The 19,902-nt window shown below is 43.2% G+C and overlaps 1 long non-coding RNA gene across 1 annotated transcript in view; it reads left to right on the top strand.

Moving 5' to 3' along the window:
• The window catches only part of LOC133388550 (uncharacterized), a 33,909-nt gene extending 28,757 nt beyond the window's left edge, over nt 1-5,152 (top strand). Inside the window, exons 2-3 of the long non-coding RNA XR_009763860.1 lie at nt 3,242-3,372; nt 4,937-5,152. This is a non-coding gene — a long non-coding RNA (uncharacterized LOC133388550). The remainder of the gene's footprint in view (nt 1-3,241; nt 3,373-4,936) is intronic.
• Nucleotides 5,153-19,902: the final 14,750 nt, after the last annotated feature.

Here is a 19,902-nt window from a genome sequence, read left to right as displayed (position 1 = left end):
GGGGGTGGAGAGGATTGGCTAGTGCTATGTGCCTCTCTCCCTACCCAAATGCCCCACCTAGAAATGTGGCTGCCCCACCTAACAAGGAAGGCTGGCAACAGGGCTGCCCTTGAAGATTTGGATACTTCAACTACTACATAATGCAAGAGCCAGATTACTGGGATGGGGTTCCATTTAGGATTCACATAACTCCTGTTCTAAAACAGCTGCATTAGTTGCCAGTTCATTTCCAGGCCCAATTCAAATTGCTCACTTTAGTGTTTAAAGCCCTAAATGACTTAGGCTGCAAATATCTGAAAATCCATCTCCTTTCCTACAGACCCTCTCAGGTGTTTTCATGGAATAAGAGGACAGGTCCTCTTGTGGATCAGGAATTGGTTAAGTAGCAGGAAACAGAGAATAGGAATAATGGGCAGTTCTCCCAGTGGAGGGCTATAGAAAGTGGAGTCCCTCAAGGATCAGTATTAGGACCCATACTTTTTAACTTGTTCATAAACAACAGACACTAAATTGCTCAGAGTTGTTAAAACAAAAAGGCATTGTGAAGAGCTCCAAAAGGACCCTTCCAAACTGGGAGGTAAAATGGCAAATGCAATGTAATGTGAGCAAGGCTGAAGTGATGCATGTTAGGGCAAAAAAACCCTTAATTTCACATATATGCTCATGGGGTCTGAACTGGCATGTGACTGACCAGGAATGAGACCTTGTGGTCATAGTGGATAGCTCGATGAAGATGTCTTATCCTTTAAATTGTCTTTACACCGCATGTGATGAATGTCAAGACTGTCTTTCCAAGTGACCAAATTTTGTTGTGACTTGCAATGAGCTAATGTCACCGGCTCTGGCAAGGCAAAACAGCCACTGATGAGGCCAGTTGCCCATTCTGCTGTGAAACAGCTGCCGTTGCCTGACCTCTGTCACACCTGGCATCAACTCTTTCCTGTGATTCGTTTGTGTTATTCCTACAAGCTTTTATTAAACAGACCTGGTTAATTTATAACCGTGTGCTTTGGCAGAGGAATGACCCCGGACATATTTTGTTACAAAGTTCAGTTGGGATTGATAAGAACAAAGAAGGAATTGTCACGCCCTGCACTATTCACTCCCAGGCTGTTATAGGCAGAATTAACAGGAACCAGGTGCCTTGAATTTCCAAGGACTAATTATATCTGCTGGGTTTTTTCTTCCCTTCTATGCAGTGGCATCATGAGGGGATGGTTTTTAAATAAAAACTTTAATCAAACAGCAAATATGGTTCCAATAACACACGTGGCATGAACAGAGTCTTCTTTCATGTAATTGATTTTCCTGCTTTGCTTGATTGTTTGTTTGTTGGATTTCCTACCCCCCCTTTGCCATAAAATCCCACGGCAGGTTATGACAATATAACCAATATGCCACCCTGGGCTCCTGCTAGGAGGAAGGGCGGGATATAAATCAAATAAAAAAATAAATAATAAAAAATGCAAGATCACAATCAGTGAAAACAATCGGAAGTGTCAAAAGCCGGAATAAAGAGGTGTGTCTTCAGTATACCATAATTACCATCATCATCATCTCACCTTTCCTCTGAGGACCTCCAGGCGGCATACATGGTTCTCCAACTCTTCAATTTATCCTCATAACAACCCTATAAGGTAGGTTAGTGACTGCCCCAAGGTTACACAGTGGGCTTCATGGTTGAGTGGGGATTTGAACCAAAATCTCCTAAATTCTAGTCCAACATTCTAACCAATAAACCACACTGGCTCATATGACAAAAGCTGTACAGTGAAGGTGCCTGATGTCTCTGTGGAGATAGAATCCTGCAAGTTAGGGGCTGCTGCAGAGAATGCCCTGTCCCAGGACACCACCCTCAAAGAAGTTCTTTCTTTTATGTGTCCTGAATCTTCCTACATTCAGCTTCGTTGGACATCCTGAGTTTCAGTGTTATGAGAGAGGGAGAAAAACTTTTCTCTATCCACTTTCTCCATGCCATGCGTAATTTTATACTCTTCTGTCATGTTGCATCTGACTCGCCTTTTATCTAAAGTAAAAAGCCCCAAATGCTGCAGCCTTCCTCATAGGGTAGTTGTTCCATCCCGTGATCATTGTGGTTGCCCTTTTCTGGGCTCTACAATATCCTTTTTGAGGTGAGGTGACCAGAACTGTACATAGTACTGTATTCCAAATGTGGCCGCACCATAGACTTATACAACAGCGTTATGATATCTGCAGTTTTATTTTCAGCACCTTTCCTAATGATCCCTAGCATAGAATTTGCCTTTTTCACAGCTGCCGCACACTGGGCATTCTCTGTGGCAGCCCCCCCCCCAATGTGGAACTCCCCACCCAAAGAGTTGTGCAAATTTGCATTCATTTCTTTTCAGCTTCTGCTGAAAACTTTAGAAAGGGGTGACTGATGTTTGGTACCCAGTATTCCAGGAGTGGGGAAACGTTTTCATTTTGAGGCTGAATTCCCTTCTGGATAATCTTCCAAGGGGCACACATCAGAGGAAAAAGTGAATAGAAAAATGGATGTAAATTGTACATTTCTACAGTAGGGTAGTTTATAAACACACACACACAGACACACCCCTCTCTCCTCCATCCAAAGAAGCAGGAGGCATTGTTAAGAGTTCATAGATGTATTCTAGCAAAAACACTTGGGGTTCAAAGTAAGGCCAGTGAGGGGTGTGGTCCATGGAGAGTTCCAAGGACCAGATAGAAAGGCCTGGAGGGCCACATTTGACCCACGGGCCTGAGCTTCCTCCCTCCTGCCATATTCCATGTATGATGTAATATTTATTTCTACCTGATATTGTTTTGAATTATTTTAAATTTGTTTTAATGGTTGTATTTTTATTTTGCTGTATGCCCCCCTGTGCTTGTGGGCAGGGCAGAAATGAATATGTAAATGGAGAAATATAACTACCCACTGTAGACTTTGGGTTCTCATAGAGATGAGTCTTATTCCTTCAGAGATCCCAGATAGATAGATGTTGTTATGTGCCTTCAAGTTGATTATGGCTTATGATGACCCTATGAATCAGTGACTTCCAATAGCATCTGTCATGAACCACCCTGTTCATATCTTGTAAGTTCAGGTCTGTGGTTTCCTTTATGGAATCAATCCATCTCCTGTTTGGTCTTCCTCTTTTTCTACTCCTTTCTGTTTTTCCCAGCATTATTGTCTTTTCTAGTGAATCATGTCTTCTCATGATGTGTCCAAAGTATGATAACCTCCGTTTCATCATTTTAGCTCGTACAACTCCGGACACTCCTTTCGCATCTGTGCTCATCAGCCTCTAGGCTTCCTTTCGGCTTTGACCCAGCTGCGTCATTCATCACAGCACTACTCGTACTTGTCCTTTGTTCTTCCCCAGTAGCTTGGTGAGTGCCTTCTGACCTGGGGGTCTCATCTTCCAGCACTATCTAGTGTTGCATTTTGGATACTCTGTTCACAGGGTTTTTATGGTAAGAGGGATAGATGGATGGATGGATGGATGGATGGATGGATGGATGGATGGATGGATGGATGGATGGATGGATGGATGGATGGATGGATGGATGGATGGATGGATGGATGGATGGATGGATGGATGGATGGATGGATGGATGGACAATGACTCACATTTGGCAAGTTGTGTGTGTATAAATGCCATGCTTTTGTTTTGTTATTTTCATGGGTCTGGAGGGAGCCATATCTAGGCAACTGTCCTATCAAGCCAAGGTTCAATTCACAATTCTTTTTCACACTAATTCTTTGTGAGGATTGACCTTCTCAGCCGGCCTCCAATAATGTGCAATTGAAGACTGAAGACAAAAGGAAGAACTCCCACACTGCATTGCTTCAATAAATGCTTTATAATCCCATAGCCAGCAACACTCAACACACCTACGTGCTCCTGAATAATCGATCATCACACAATTCTGCTGGAACCTAATCATCTGAGATAGCATTACCGATGCCCCTCAAATTCTCCCCCTTCCCCCAGTCTTTCATTTTGATTCCCCTCCAAAGCCACATACTTCACAATTCCTTTTGGTAACCCAGTATGAGCATTTATGAATTGCTGGTAACTGATCTGTTCCCCACCTTCCCTCCCCCTTCCTGATTTCCTCCTGCACACTCTTATGACAAATGATTGTGTCAGCAGAAGCACAATGCAGGTGACTAACCTCATAAAATGCAGTAAATGATTAATAAAAATCTCAAATAACAAAGGGTCCGTAGCAGCATCAGTTGGTAGCCTGTCAAAACTGATTGCTCTAAGCAGTCGGTCTGCCTTAAGGTGATACCAGTCAATGGCTCTAGGGAAAAGGCGGGGCGGGACAGAGAGAAATTCCAAACCAGGAGCCAACAAAGCGATTCATCACATGCACACACAGACCCACGCATGTATATCAGCACGCACAAGCAAGAACACTGAAATATTACCAAGTATAAAAGTTGCATTGTCATGAAAGGCAATGGGGAAGAAATTTGATTCAGTTTGGACTGAAAGGTGAACCTACCAAATTTGAGCTTTCCAAAACAATACGCAAACGGAAGCACAGCCATCCTTTGTAAATTGCACTTCTCTGAGTTTTGCAAGGCAGTTCTCCAGCCAGGTAATGCACAGAAAAATGCATAGGGTAAAGTGTGCATAAAAATGCCCATTTCAGTGAAAATAACATACAATCAAACAATATATTAGGGAAAAATGCTTGCACAAATGTGGATGTTAGTCAAAACTGCATATTTAAGTATAATTTTTAGGAGAAACTCACAGTAAAACCCTCATGAATTTTCATGAGGACTGTTAAAAAATCACAAATTGTTGTGGAAATGTGGAGAACTGAATTGGAAAAATGAGAAGCTTGAAGAATCAAAACTGACAGATTTGTCCATCCCTAATCATAATTAAGGTTGTTTCATTGTTACTTTCTATGACATTCTGTCTTTCCTTCACAGGAGCCTTTCCATATTTATACAACTGCTATGCAACTCCCATTCATTGTAGAAGATTGCAGAGTATACTCTAGAATGTGCATGGAACAGTGGCCAGGAGCATTAGGCCTTCCAGATATGGGGTCTGCAACAAAATGTTGCAATGTGGAGTGTTCCTCTTCAGGAGTCCTATCTGGTTTTCCTTTTTTCTCCCAGCAGTCAACATTCTGCGGAAACAAAGCATGCTGAGTCCTCAATAAACCCTTTTGAGGGGTCCTTTGGTTGTTTCCCCCCAGTAAAGTTGTTGTTCTTCTGCAAACCTTTATATTCCCTTGAGCCTGCTAATGCTTTCCTTATGTGCATGGATGGTACCATTTTGGCTACATAAACAACGGCACTCACATCCCGAACACTGGAAATAGAGGAAATTATGTTGCCCTTCATGAGAACTGGCTGTGTTAGTCAGCTGCAGCAAAAACAACAAACGATTCTTAAAGACTAATACATTTATTATGGGACTAGGGGGCTCACCTCTGCATGCGTCAGGGGTCAACCCCACCACCAAACCCCAGGGATGGCAAACCCAGGTACCTCGCCTCTCCAGGGCCCCCAGTTCTGCCAAGTGTTCTGCCACACCACCTCGCTCACCTGATGCCAGTCTACTTTGCACAACCACACTTGCTCACACTCCTCGGTTGTTCAAGTCAGTCAGTCACATCCCCACCTGCTCACCTCACTCATTCATTTGTTCACACACCTCATGGCCACCTGCCTTGCTCAGCCTCCTTGGTCACTCGTTCTCCTGCCCTGATTGGCCCAGCCATCACTATGGAATCCTGAAGCGTTCACACTGCAGTTCACAGCACCATCTGTCTGTGGCAACGCAAACTGCAGCATGATGACTTGCAGCATGAATGGTTCATATTGAAACTAGAAAAAACTCTCTAAGGTTTTTCAGGCATTTGACTACAGCACTCAAAAAGCCCAATGAATGGGGGGGGAGCAAGAAGGGGCTCACACATCCCTACCTGAGGAATGCATCAAAAACTCTCCCACATCACAAATTGCAGGATTAGTGTCAGACAATTTAGTTGTTATGCCACCTTTTACTACTTCTAACCTCATGTTCATAAAAACAAATCTTGGGAAAGGAGAGAGAAATATCAACGAGTTTACAATTATCCCAGAACTTCAGGGCAGACTGGAAATTGCTGTTAATGATCCAAAGTCTATCTACCCACATTGTGTTTCTAGGTAGTGGCAAAGTGGAAGAGGAAGATCTCCTGAGAAAGTGAATTAAAGATCTTTCCACAGGGGTTCATAAAATTTACAGTAATGCAGAGCTTCCACACGAGAAGGTAAAACTCCAAATCCAGAAAGCATCCCTGAGAAACAGTCATTGGCTAGAGTTTTCTCTGTGTACACAATTAAAGGGAAAAGCCAAATGAAGAAGTGAAGACAGAGCTGTTGCGATATCCTAGAGGGGTTCATCAGCTCTGTGTGTGGGATGAATAAGGTGAAGTGGGGTTACTGGGGGGAGGGGTCTTTCTCTCCTCCCAAGTCAAAGTGCAATGTCAATTACACCCACCCACCCTAAGTCAGATCAGGACCCCTGCAAAGCCTCGTCTCACTCTGTTACTCTTTTGTTTCTTTCATTTGTAACTCTCTGTGCTGTTCTGTCTCTATGTTTCTCTAGGTCCATGGGCTTTGCAAGAAGTGAGGCTCTCCAAAATGGTGTCTGTGGAGCACTGAAGAGCTCTGAATTGTTTTTTGTTAAAGCATAGCAGCAGACAACTTTCTTAAAAGATAAAAGCTTTATTTAAATGTTTTTTATCATATGTTGCTCTGCTTTAACAAAACAGAAAAACTCAGAGCCCTTCAGAACTCTTGAGGCAGAATTCTAGAGACTCAAATTGTAACGCCTTTTAGAGGTCCTGGAAACTAGGCCAGTATGAAGCTCAAAATTTTGAAAAATGTACAAGCAAGAATGCACACCATGTATCTACCTAGTAATTTTTATTAGGTAAGAAGGGCAAGAGCCAAACCCCCATTCCACTCCCCCCATAAGGGATTATGGAGGAAAGTGAGTTCCTTTTATGTCTCCCACAAAAAGTCCCTGGATCTGTTTGTCTGCAATTTGGCAGGCTTAATCCACTCTTGAGGGGCTCCTCTGTCTGCAAATTTTATCCACTTTGGCCCAATGGTGCAAACGTTATAGCGATTTTTCGATTCCCCATTATAGTGAGTGGGAAACAGAGGATCTTCAGAGTGGATCAGAACCTGAAACAGATCAAAATGGAGAGAGCACAGAGCATCTCAGAAACACCTTCGATTTTTTTAAAAATGTGGATACAAATACACAGTGAATCTTGGGTCCTGTGCACACCCAAATTGCTCTAGTTTTAACCAAAATTTGCATGACAGAGTCTGAGATTGAGGAGCATGCTTTTGTCCATGTTTTGATACAATTGGACACCATTTTGAATCAAGACGGCAAAATGAACCTTTCAAACCTGCACTGATTTTAACCACTGACTTCAAATCTACACTGATTTTTGTTGGTGGTGCTTTCATAGAATTTCCTAGCAACACCAAGTACAAGGCTGTTAGTGCAGCTTATTTTTATTTAATATAGTGTACATTTTCTATTTCAAATTCTATATTATCCTTTTCAAAGTTATGCCTTGAACAGGGGGAGGGGGGCGGAGAGAAAAGGATAGTTAGTAATTTGAAATATGTGAATAAATAGCTCGTAAGTGTCTAACATTTATCAATATGATTTTTAAATGATGGCCACATAAGAGAAGAAAATCCCTTCCTTTACTCCACCTTAAGCAAACAATTCTCTGCCTGGAGATCATTTTATTCCTTATTATTTTAATTATAGGTTTTCTGTAGTATAGAAATTATTGGAATGATGCTTATTTTTTCAAACAGAGGCTAGGACTTGCTCAGGTTTGCCCCAATTAACTGTTCAGGGGCTTCTCACGCATATACAGGGATCTTCCTGTGCTGTAGAAAGTTCCCACCTTTTTCTTCCTGGTAGGTCTTAACCAGTAGCAGATAGTGTGATGGGGTGCCGCCACTCACCTGACCTCTGGTCATTTGCATTGCTGCTGTGGTCTGAGAAGTGGTAGAGAGGTTAGCCTGGTGCAAACACACCGGTAGAACCAATGTGGTGCTTCTGGCCAATGTATTTGCATCATTCCTCCCTGTCTACCTCCCAGTAAGCAGCAGCAACGTGATTAACCAGAGATCAGATGAGTGGCAGCATTCCATCATGCTGGCTACTAGTGTTCTTAACAGTTGCATGACAAGTGGACATGCAACTGGTGAAGCTTTATTGTTTATTTCTAAAAAGTATTAGTCATATCCTTTGCAATTGATGCCATCAAATCAGGTGTCTGGGAAAAAAACCTTGTGGTAAGGGCAGCCCTGCCTTCTTGGTGCAGGCAGTGTCACTTGCTCAGCTCCCAAATCTGATGGGGGGGGGAAAAGATATTTTCCAGGGAAGGGTTGCTCTCCTAGACAACCAGAATCTGCACAGACAGAAACATGTAACAGTGTTATCAAAACTCTAAGAACTTTAAGTGCCTGATCTTTTTTCCTTCTCCCTCCCATCCCTTTGTCCTCATATGCCATGTCCTTTTAGACAGTCTGATTTTTATAAGTGGACCTGGGAGCCTTTTTGGCTAAAAGGTGCAGTATAAATACTTTAAATAAATTGTGGCATCCAAATTGATATTTAATAAAATAGTTGGTTAAGATAATAAAGCATTTCAATCAAAAACCAGAGGAGCAATCAGGAAAAAAAATCACTATCTCCAAGGCCAATCAAACAAACTGTACACTGGATTTGTGCAGGTTGCAGAACTGAGTTTTTCTTGGCACAGAATGTGCATTAACCTGACACAGAATTTATTATTTAATTATTTGTGTAGCACAGGCTATGTTCGGGCCTGGTTAAAAGGCAGGCGATTAATCCATGCAAAATGTGTAATTGGCTAACAGCCTTAACATGAACAGTTACTACACCAGTCCTTAATCAGTTTGATGACAAATGGGTACACTTTGTTAGAGGCCAAAGCATGACCACCACCTAATTTTCTGCTGTGAGTAATGAGACCTATTGCAAGACGGCAATGATTTTGGTCCCAATGACTGTGTATATCATCAGCTCACACGCCAGAACAAAATGGGCTGTCATGCTGATTTTCTCCTTCATCGGTACTTGTTTAAATTTTCCTTTTTATAATTTGCAACATTATCAGGGGCAAATTACCACTATTGATAACCCATTAGGAAATGAAATAAAAGGACAGCATTATTGACATCTCAATGAAGACCTGCTCAATCTGCTTTTGGTTCTTGGTGATTAGGCTCAGAGTATCCATTAAGGGTCGGACCCTGTAAGCGACGCTTGTTTTCAAAATGTTGTTATAATCAGCAGGTGTCGCAATCTTTTGACTGGGCTAGCTAAGAGGCCTGCACGGGCCCAGTGTCAACTCCAGCTGAGCGGGGGACCTGAGCTCTGTTGATGAGGCAACTGTGCTTCAAAGAGGTGGAATCCTACTGTAGGTCATCCTCACATTGTGAAAATGATCAGTAGTAAGAAGAGCCATGCTGTGCAAGAGCAATGGGATGTGTAGCTTAATATTTCCTCTGCTGACAGTGGTCAGCCAGAGCTTCATGTTTCACAAGCAGTGCATATTGGCTCAGGAAACTAATCTTCTCAAGATTACCTGAAAGATAGTTGTGGAATTAAAATTTTATGGGCCTCAAAATGTTAGCCCTTATAAATCCAGTCGATCGCTGCACTCTGCAGGTGATGGCCTCCTGCAGATAGCATCTTATCAGGAGGTCCATTCCACACAACATAGGATGCGGACCTTTAGTGTAGTGGCATTGACCCTTTGGAATTCCCTCCCTTTAAATATTAGACAGGCGCCATCTCTGTTATCTTTTCAGTGCCTATTGAAGACCTTCCTCTTTCAACAAGCCTTTTAAGCAATGTCTTTGTCCGTGCTGGAATTTCTTGTAAAGATGTTTTTAAAGGTGTGTTTTAAAATATTTTTTAAGATGTTTTGTTTTACTATGTTTTTAAAGATGGTTTGTTTTACTATGTTTTTAAAGTTGTTTTGTTTTAATATGTTTTTAAAGATGTTTTGTTTTAATATGTTTTACAGTATTTTGTTTTTATGATGTTTTAAAGTGATTTCGTATTTTTGTTTGCCGCCCTAGGCTCATTCTGGGAGGAAGGGCGGGATATAAATTGAATAAGATTGTCTGGGTAAGGTTATTCATGTTATCTGAGTCCAGATTTAGAGTCCAAGTCCCAAACCATCTAAACATGAGCATTGTTTAGTTCTCATGAATGTCTTCTCCTTTGACTCAAGAACATAAGAAAGATTAATAGCGCTGCTGGAACCTGGAATCCCCCATAGCCATAGGCTACTTTGATAAGTGGGTACCCACCTGTCAATCACCTGATATTACCATGATGTTTTCAACGGGAAGAAGGTTTATGGACACCACCAATCAGTTGATCAGCACCAATAAACCCACCTTGGAAATCCAAAGTGCAGCAAATCCCAGTGGGGTGTGCAGGCAGTGCCAATCAGCTGATCAGCAGTGGCTGCAAGCCCCAAATACAGCAGAAATCAGCTTGACCCAAGAGCTCCTACCAGGAACTGCTGAGTGGAACCAATCCCAGTGAGGTTTGTATTTCTTGCCAAATCTAACATGCGCTGAATACAAGCTCTGCTTGCCAAGGAACCATTGGGAGTGCTTTTTAAAGATGCCCATTGTGCCTTTTCAGCCATGTCTTTACCTGCCCTTCACATGACATTGCATATGATGTCATGTGTGGGGCAGGTGGGCGTGGCTTGGGGGAAATGGCCTGGCATATCAAAATAGGATAGCTGCTAAACATAAGTATATCTGCAGGCCAGAAGTTCCTCGCTGCTGCAATAGTTCTCAACTACTATATGTCCTGTAAGAAGTGGGGGCAGGACTGGGGTAAGCCAACATAGTGCCCTCCAGATGTTGTTTGACTCTAGCTTCCATGAACTCCAGCCTGCATCGCCAATGGTGAGGGATGACGGGAGGTGTACTCCAATGATATCTAGAGTGCTTCTCTATCCCTCCAACTGAGCAGTGGGGAAGCTTCTGAAATTTGATGGGGAGTGGGTTTTCCTCCTCTTCCTCTTCCTCCTCCTCCTTCCTTTCCATATCTTGAAATGATTTACATTGGTATTCATGGGCAGCCACACTAGTAGAATTTTTGGGTGGGCTAGTTACTACTTTGGACATATTTGCTAGTCTACCATTAAGTTGCTCTTCCTGGAAAAGATTATACAATTATTATTATTTTTTAAAAAGTCTTACTATTGAAGATAATATTGTCTATAAGAAATACTGGGAAAGTAAAAGGGGTGGGAAAATCTTCTCTAAAAAGCAGAGAGCATAGAAGACAGAGAATGACTCCTGTAATTCAGAGCTACCTTTCAGGAATGCCATGGGACTTGGCAGCAAACACCATCTGTCAGAGGCAGAAAGTGTAAATTTTAATCTTATTAGGGATTCTCAGCTTAGGTGAGGCAATAAAAGTCTCAGCCCTTGCCAGTCTGCTGTGTCTATCTGTACACAAAGGAGGGGATTGATTTTTGCTAAGTACATGATTCCCAGAGCATGTGGTGCTCACACTATTAAAATAAAACCAGGCAAATCGGCAACAACCAACAGGAACCGTTGCTGCAATTAACATGTCTCTGGAGAGCTGCAAAATGCTGTTTCAGATATCTTTTTCTGTCTTGTGATGGAAACAAAACATCTGACAATAAGATTAGCAGTCTCCTCTTCATTTTTTAACTCGGGGGGGGGGGTTTGCAAGCATTTTCAATGCCTTTCTCCTAACATTCTATGGAATGCAAATTGTAATATGATAAAATGCAATAGTAAGAAATGAAAGAAGCGTAAAACTATAATTAAAAACCACACAGCATCTAGCACAGCATCATACAATTGCCAAAGCAGGCAGAAAAATCGCTCAGTGGTCCACCACGGCCATTGCCATAGGGACATGGGATCCTGCCTTACACTGAGTCAGACCACTGGTCCATCTAGCTTTGCCTATACTGACTGGGTCTCCAGAGTTTCAGGCAGGGGACATTCTCAGCCCTACCTGGAGATGCGGGGGATTGAACCTGGGACCTTCTGCATGGAAGGCAGGTGCTCTACCACTGAGCCATGCCCCATCACTGAATTTTCAAATAGTCCGGGGGGGGGGAATTGAGAAGCACTGTTCTATCTGAAAGGCTGTCCAGTCCAAGTACATTGTAATGATAAAGAGCCCTACGAAAGGAGAGCAGGGGCCTTGAATTTGCCCATCAACAGCACTGGAGAGCAGTCTGTGCTGGCATGCAAGTCACTGGGTCTTTCCTACTATGGTGAGATGTAGGGATGGGATTAAACTGAAATCAGGGTAAGCAAAAGGATATCCCCCCCACCTCCTTGTCATCAGAGACCAAAGGGAATGGCTCAATGCCTTCTTAATTGCTCAAATCCTTCGTATTGCCAGGAGACTTCTCTCAAAACAAAGGCAAAACTCCCATTGACCTCCAGCCCCCTTGCAACAACAGCAGCAGCAGACGTGAATGCCATAAATCCACATATGTATTAAGCATAAGAACGTAAGAAGAGCCCTGCTTGATCAGAGCAAAAGTTCATCTTGTGCAGCATCCTCAGGCCAACCAGATGATCACTGTGGGGTTACACCATTTCCCAGCATGATAATCAGGAAGGCATGTCAATTCCCAGCTCTGTGTGTGTGTCACAGTACTGATCCCTGGCCTGATTAGCTCTGTATGCTCAAAGGAGGTTGGGTTAGGCGGCGTGTGTTTCTGAAAACACATCTTCTCATGCTCCATGTCAGTGAGGCAGTGGAATCTGCTCTGGGTTTTAGTCCACACTTGGAGCCACCAGCCACCACTGAGTCAAGCTTCTTTTAAAGCTGAGGGAAGTTTCAAAATCAGTTTGTAACAGGGCACGGGAGGCTGCCAGGCAAAAGAGGAAGAAGGTCGGATTCTACCAAGCATGGTCAAAATGGGAAGATTTCAATAACATAGGAAGTCATTTTATATCAAGCCCAGTATTTGTTCATCGAGGCCAGTACTGGCTGTTTTGACTGGCAGAAGCACTCCAAGGTTTTGGGCAGAGGCCTTTGACTTTTACCCCTCCTGCCATCTGATCCTTTAAACTGGAAAAGTGAGGGATTGAACTGAAGACCAGAAGGGACCGGGGGGGGGAGCAGTTACCCCTTTAGTTCAGTTTATTCCGGAGTGGACAATTCCTAAATCTATTCCCTTCAAACAAATTTGAGCAATGTCACTGGGTTTTAATCTGCTATGGATATTAAATGTAATGTGGATGAGAGCAGTTGTACAGTCTCCTCTAGTCACTTGCACCTGGGATGATCTGCCAGATTAGATTGTAAACCAGGAGACCAAGTCTATAAATCAGCGCAGGATTTGGCCAGTAGCCCCTGAGAGCTGTCTACAGCATGGATGAGCATCAGTTCTTCCAAACAAATACACTCACCTGCTAATTCTGCTGTCCTCTGTACACCAACCACACAGGCCAGTTCCTCCGTAACCTTTTACTTCCCCTGTGAAACACCCCACCTTTGCGCTGAAGGCTTTCCAGTGCCTCTTTAGCCCCTATCCCTCATCCCCCACTGTAACTAAGAATTAAGAATGTGTAACTGAAATTAGCACAGAGACTTCCACTGTTTAATAACCCTGGCTCCATGTTCCCCTTTCTTCTGTTGCCTTCCCTCTGTTGAATTTTAGATTGTGAGCTGGGCAGGGCAGGGACCTTTTTTCCTAGACTTTGTAAATTGCCTTTCACATTGGTGGTACAATAATAATGGAAACAGCAACCAACTTGTATTTCCCAGAATTGAGCTAAAACCATATTATGATTATTATCATCATCACCACCACCACCACCACCTTACATGCTCAGGGCCAGTGCGGAGGGCCCCTGCAGGACAGAGTTGCCCCTGAAGGGCCCCTCCTTAGATTGGGAGGGTAGCACTCCCTTTGTGCTATCTGCAGCAGTGTCAGGTCCTGACCCTGCCATGGATCATGGAGGGGGAGCTCCCAGACACTCCCCCAATACAGACAGTGTGAGCTTCAACAAGCCTGCATGCATACCCTACCTATCTATCAAGTCCCTGAAAATGCAGTGCACGCTGTGTGTGCCTGCCTGCCATCAACTAAGATAGCGGTGGGGGCTTCCCTAAAGGGCTGATGCCCTCACTGCCATCTTGGTTGATGGCAGGCATGTGCCCTCAGGTGGTCACCTGTGATGAGTGAGGATCACCTACAGGCAGTCAGACAGGAAGAGTAGTTTCACTGAAGTTAATAAATATGACTAGCTTAGGTTCATTTATTTTAGTGGGACTACTCTGAGTACAATTTAGTTGACTACAACTATAAATTTCTTTTGGGGCTATTGATGTGCCAAAGTGTTTGACACAGATGTGAGTAGACAGTCAAGGACAGTGACAGACATCTCTTTCCTTTATCCATCTCAGATATTCCTGTTTCCTGTCTGCTTATTAGTTAAATAAGTATTCACCAATAGGCAAAAAACCCTTGCAGTTTTAGAAAGTACCTATAGCCAACAGACATTTCTATCAAACTTTAAAAAGCAGCAAAATTGGGCAGCTATAATGCACCAGGGGAGCAGGAGACCTGACTTTCTCTCTGAGATATTGTACTGGCCGACACATTTGTCAAAATGCAAACACAATTTGGGTTGGTCTTTCACAGTCCAATCCACTTGCTGTGTAGCTTGGAAGAATTTGGTAACACGTGCCTCTGAGCGTATGCTGAGTGGTGGCAACACCTGAATCAGCCCAAATAACAGAAACAAGACATGTGCTGTGTTGATCTTATTTTAGCAGGAAGGAAGCACCAATATTAAGACAGTTGATATAGTTCTGTTAGTCACTTTTGATTTACTTTGCAATTTTAGTGAAGTTTCCTATAGTAAATCATTTTCTTTTCCTCATTTCAGCTCTGCTTTTTAATCCGGGAGGTAAGAAATAGGATCCTCTGCAAGTTTGCTGACAATGGATTGATCATTTGCATGCTTATTGAGTTTAATGGGATTTCCTCCCCTGCAATGCTTAGGACAGATGAAACTGACCATGTGGGATTGGGAAGGGGAGGAGGAGGGATGGGAGAAGAGCAGGAGGGGGATGGGAGCAGGCTGGATGGAGAGCAGAGGAGGATCTCAGGTTTGATTATTTGCATGCATAGTGAGTTCAGTCGGAATTACTGCCATTCAATCATGCTTAAAATAGCTGAAACTGACCATGGGGAGGGACGGCTGAAGTGGGCAGGGGAGGAAGAAGAAGGAAGAGGAGAGGGGAGGAAGAAGGGAGAGAAGAGGAGAGGGGAAGGAGAGGAAAGGCAGGTCTGATCATTTGCATGCTTATTGAGTTCAGTGGGATTTACTCCCATGCAATCATGGTTAGGATAGGTAAAACTGACCTTAGGGAAGGAGGAGGGAGGGGAGAGGGAAGGAGGAGGAGAGAGAAAGAGCGGTTTGGAAGGAGGAGGGAAGGGGCAAGAGGGAGGGGATAGGACAAAGGAGGAGGAGGGGACGGCAGGTTTGATCATTTGCATGCTTTTTGAGTTCAGTGGAATTTACTCCTGTGCAATCATACTTAGTATAGGTGAAACTGACCTGGAGGAGGAGCAGGGAGGGGAGGGGGAGAGGAAGAGATTGGCTGGATGGGCACTGAGTAGAGGGAAAGCCCCTTTCCTTTCCAAAAGGAAAACATTGTGAACAATATCATTCTTTTTCAGTGCTTCCCCCACCTTTTTATTCTACAGCAGGCACATGTAGCCTCCCACCCAAATGTATACCAAAGCTGTCCCTGGCCACATCCACACCAGACCTTTATTTCACTTTAGACAGCCATGGCTTCCCCCAAAGAATTCTGGGAAGTGTAGTTAGTGAAGGGTGCTGAGAGTTGCTAGCAGCTTCAATCAGAGCCCCTGACTGTTAAACCACTCTGGCCACTGGAGTTCTGTCAGGGGAATAGGAATCTCCTAACAACTCACAGCACCCTTCACAAACTACACCTTCCAGGATTCTTTGGGGGAAGCAATGACCGTCTAAAGTGAAATAAATGGCTAGTGTGGCTGTGGTCCCTCAATTAGCCAAGCCAAACAGCTGTGAATCTGGCTTTTAGAACACTGACAGTTGGTTCTTACTGAGCATGCCCATGCTTATCATTGACTCCAATGTTAAATTTCTTTAATTAAAAATCAGTCAGGCATTTTTTTAAATTTTAAACTGCAGAAGATGACGGTCAGAGTATGGGGCAAGGTCCTTAATAGCATTACAGCTACTCTGTGAACATGGCTGATTTTTAATGACTTTCAACAGATTACAACTCTGACAGAAAAAAGTCCAAAAGGAGTGTGGATTTCCCCCCTCTTTTTACACTTTGAACTCTCGATTTTCTCTGACTGTTTTGTGTATCACCATGAAAATTTAGAGGGTTGTTAAGGAAGCGTTTCTGAGTTCAGGACTATAAGTTTTGTGAGGTTTTGTTTTAACATGAGCGTATGGGGAGCAGCAGTATGGCATGGGGGTTATTAACATTGTGGAATGCGAAAAATCCATGCTGGCTATAATATACACTTTCGTGGATGTATAAATTGCAGGACAGTTCACATAAAACTAGGAGGGAGAAATTCAGTTCACTTTTCATTTTAATATGAAATAAACTGCACAAGTTGCACTTTCTGAAAGAATATGCAAACTGAAACACAATTATTTTTCAAAATTCCCACATCTCCGAATTTTTTGATGCAAAACTCCATCCAAATATGTGTGCAAAAATACATATTTGGGGGACTTGTGCATAGATATGCATATATTCATGAAGATTGCTTGCAAAAATGTGTATCTGAGGCAAAATTGAATAGAAAATGTGTATATTAGGAGAAATGCACACACAAAATTATTTCATGGGCTCTTTTTAAAAGACCAGTCTGCAAAGTGATGGAGAAATGTGGCAAATTAAACTTAAGACTGGAAAAATGAGATACTGAGAAAAACCAAAATTGGCACATTCATTCATCCCTACAAACAAATCTAATACAGTGCATGCATCATGGAAATAACAGCAATCAATACACCTGCAGATTTTTAAAAAAAGAATAAAATGGTTTCTTTAAGTTTAAAAGCCTGAGAAAATGTATTTATTTAGTTTACTTATAGCCCACCTTTCTTCCATCATGTAACTGAAATTGGTTCCCTGGGGTGGTCCCCAGGTGGTCTCCTATCCAAAAGCAAAATCAATGGAGTAGACAAGACTAACATGAGAAATAGAAAAGGTAGCACCTCTGAATTTTGAATCACTGTTCTCTGAATTTATCTGAAGGAGAACCAGCAGGGTCCCAAATGCGTTGGATCAATAAAACTCTTTCTTGTCTACCCAATTGTTTTTCACTTTTAATTCCTTTCTGGGGCTCCCATTTTGGCTGCACTTGGTCTCCTATCCAGACAGTGAATTGACCAAAACGTGCTTAGCTTTAGCAAGGTGGCTGCATCATGTACACTTAGATCCTTGTGAGTGCAGCTGATCCCAGGCAGGGTGTGCAGTTGCAGCTGATCAAAGCTGGTTACAAACCCTCCTTTCTGTAGAAATCGGCTCCACTCAGAAGCTCCCAATGGAGTTCGCATTTGGTGCCACATTTAATATACATTGTCAGGTGTGGGGAAGTGACCTTCACTTAGGGAAAATTAGGACCCCTGCCAGGACTAATCTGGCCCATGGGCCAAAGATTCCTTATGCTGGTCTTAGACAGTACCCTGAAAAGGTCTTCCCTTAGACCTGAAAATAGATCAATGTAGGCAGCAACTGGGGGCTGCTCTCCACATAAAAGCAGTAGCAGTCAATGGAGCAGGGCAATGGTGCTCACCTGACCTCCCATCACCAGCATCTCTATAGCTTACCATGAGGGGGAGGAGCAAGGTGGCAGCAAGGTTGGCATGGTGCAAACACATCAGCGAGAGCAGTGGATTGGCTCCACCAGTGTGTTTGCACTGCACTGACATCTCAGCCACCTCTCTCCTCCCCTTCTCCAGTCTGGTAAACTGCAAATATGCCAGTGATGGGAGGTCATGTAAATGCCATTGCCCTGCCAGCTGCCGCTGATTGTATGTGGAGACCAACTCAAATTTGGTTGGTCCAGAAGCTGCAGTCGGTGCAAAATGCAGTGGGCCAGCTGCTCACTGGGGCAGAATATTACCAACATGTTATCCTGCTGCTGAAAGAATTGCACTGGCTGCCCAGTACCTACAGGTCTACGTTCAAGGTGCTGGTTTGGGTGTATAAAGCCTTATACAGCTTGGGACCGGGTTACCTGGTTACTCATATACCCAGTCGATCACTGCACTCTACAGGTTAGGGCCTCCTGCAGATACCACCTTATCAGGAGGTCTCTTCCACACAACATAGGAACCAGGCTTTTAGTGTTGTAGCACCTACCCTTTGGAATTCCCTCCACTTAAATATTAGACAGGCACCATCTCTGTTGTCTTTTGGGGGCCTATTGAAGAACTTCCTCTTTCAAAAAGCCTTTTAAGTAGAGACCTCTATCCCAGTCTGTATCTGTATTAAAATTGTGTTATCATGCTTTAAAGATGTTTGTTTTTAAGATGTATTTCTTGTTTTATTGTTTGTTGTTTGCCACTCTTCCTTTGGGAGGAAGGGTGGGATATAAATTTAATTAAACAATAATACATTTACTATATGATTATTTAATATATTTAATATACGATGTCAGGTGTGGGAAAGGTGAGCTTAGCTTAATGAACATTATGACCCTTGCCAGGCCTAATGTGGCCCACAAGCCAAAGGTTAGACAGTACCCTGGAACACTGAAAACATATTAATGCAGGCAACATCTGGAGGCTGATCTCCACATAAAATACACTGATTTCTCAATACTTAATTCCATTGTCATCTGATGACTGAATGCTGACTGTTGTGTACAGGCTCCACTGAAAAAACATTGTGTTCACTTTCACATATCAAAGCTTCCACCTGTGGCATTGTACCTCTGATGGCCCCACTCACAGGTGGAAGTCACCACTTGATGTCACCATGATATCAAGTAATGAATCTGCATGTCTGAACCAGTCAGAAGGCCATGAGTCATATCAGACTGCCCATATGTTAGATGACCAAAAAGTTTACACACCACTTGTGTAATTTGCTTGCAGACTTTTGTTTCCTTGTTTACAGTCATTTGGCTTCGTGATCTGCAGCAAAACAATCTACTGGCTGTGTGTATGGCAAAGAAAAAATACAACGCTCACAATAAAGGCAAGCTGGCGCTGCTAACAGCTTGAAGGACAGAGGCTCTCAATGGAGAGGTTTAAAGCCCAGGCAAGATTAAGATGACACATCTGGCTGGATTGGGTCAACATGGCTGGCAGCAGGTGTCTCGATGGTCACTCTTCAGTTAACCGTTCAGTGCCTTTGTTTCTGTTCCATGCACCTCAATAAGTGGCAGACAGACTTCCCGCCTGTTGACCAGGGCATCACCCAAGGCAAATGGCTGTCATGCACCATAGCCTTCAGTGAGCCTATGGGAAAGAGAGCAATAAATCTCCTGTTTGTCTAGCAAGAGATGTCAGTGTTAGCTGCGTGGAAAGAGAACTAAAATTGTGGCGCTCCTTTCTGTTCAGCTGCCAGTCTTTCTTTGTCACCTTGCTTAACCTTTCCACATGCCCCTCCTCCTCCTCTGTCAAATAGGGATGCTGCCAATATGATCCTCATTTGGATTCCTCTGCGTATCTTAGACTTTGGAATTACCTGATCACTGAACAGACATCTGGGTTCTCTTCCACACATTCAGTGAATGCTTGTATGGCAAGGAGTAGGATTATGGGGA

Source organism: Rhineura floridana, chromosome 7, assembly GCF_030035675.1.
Source record: "Rhineura floridana isolate rRhiFlo1 chromosome 7, rRhiFlo1.hap2, whole genome shotgun sequence".
Lineage (NCBI taxonomy): Eukaryota > Metazoa > Chordata > Lepidosauria > Squamata > Rhineuridae > Rhineura > Rhineura floridana.
Note: the sequence above shows the minus strand (reverse complement) of the source record. Positions and strands in the feature narration are given on the sequence as shown.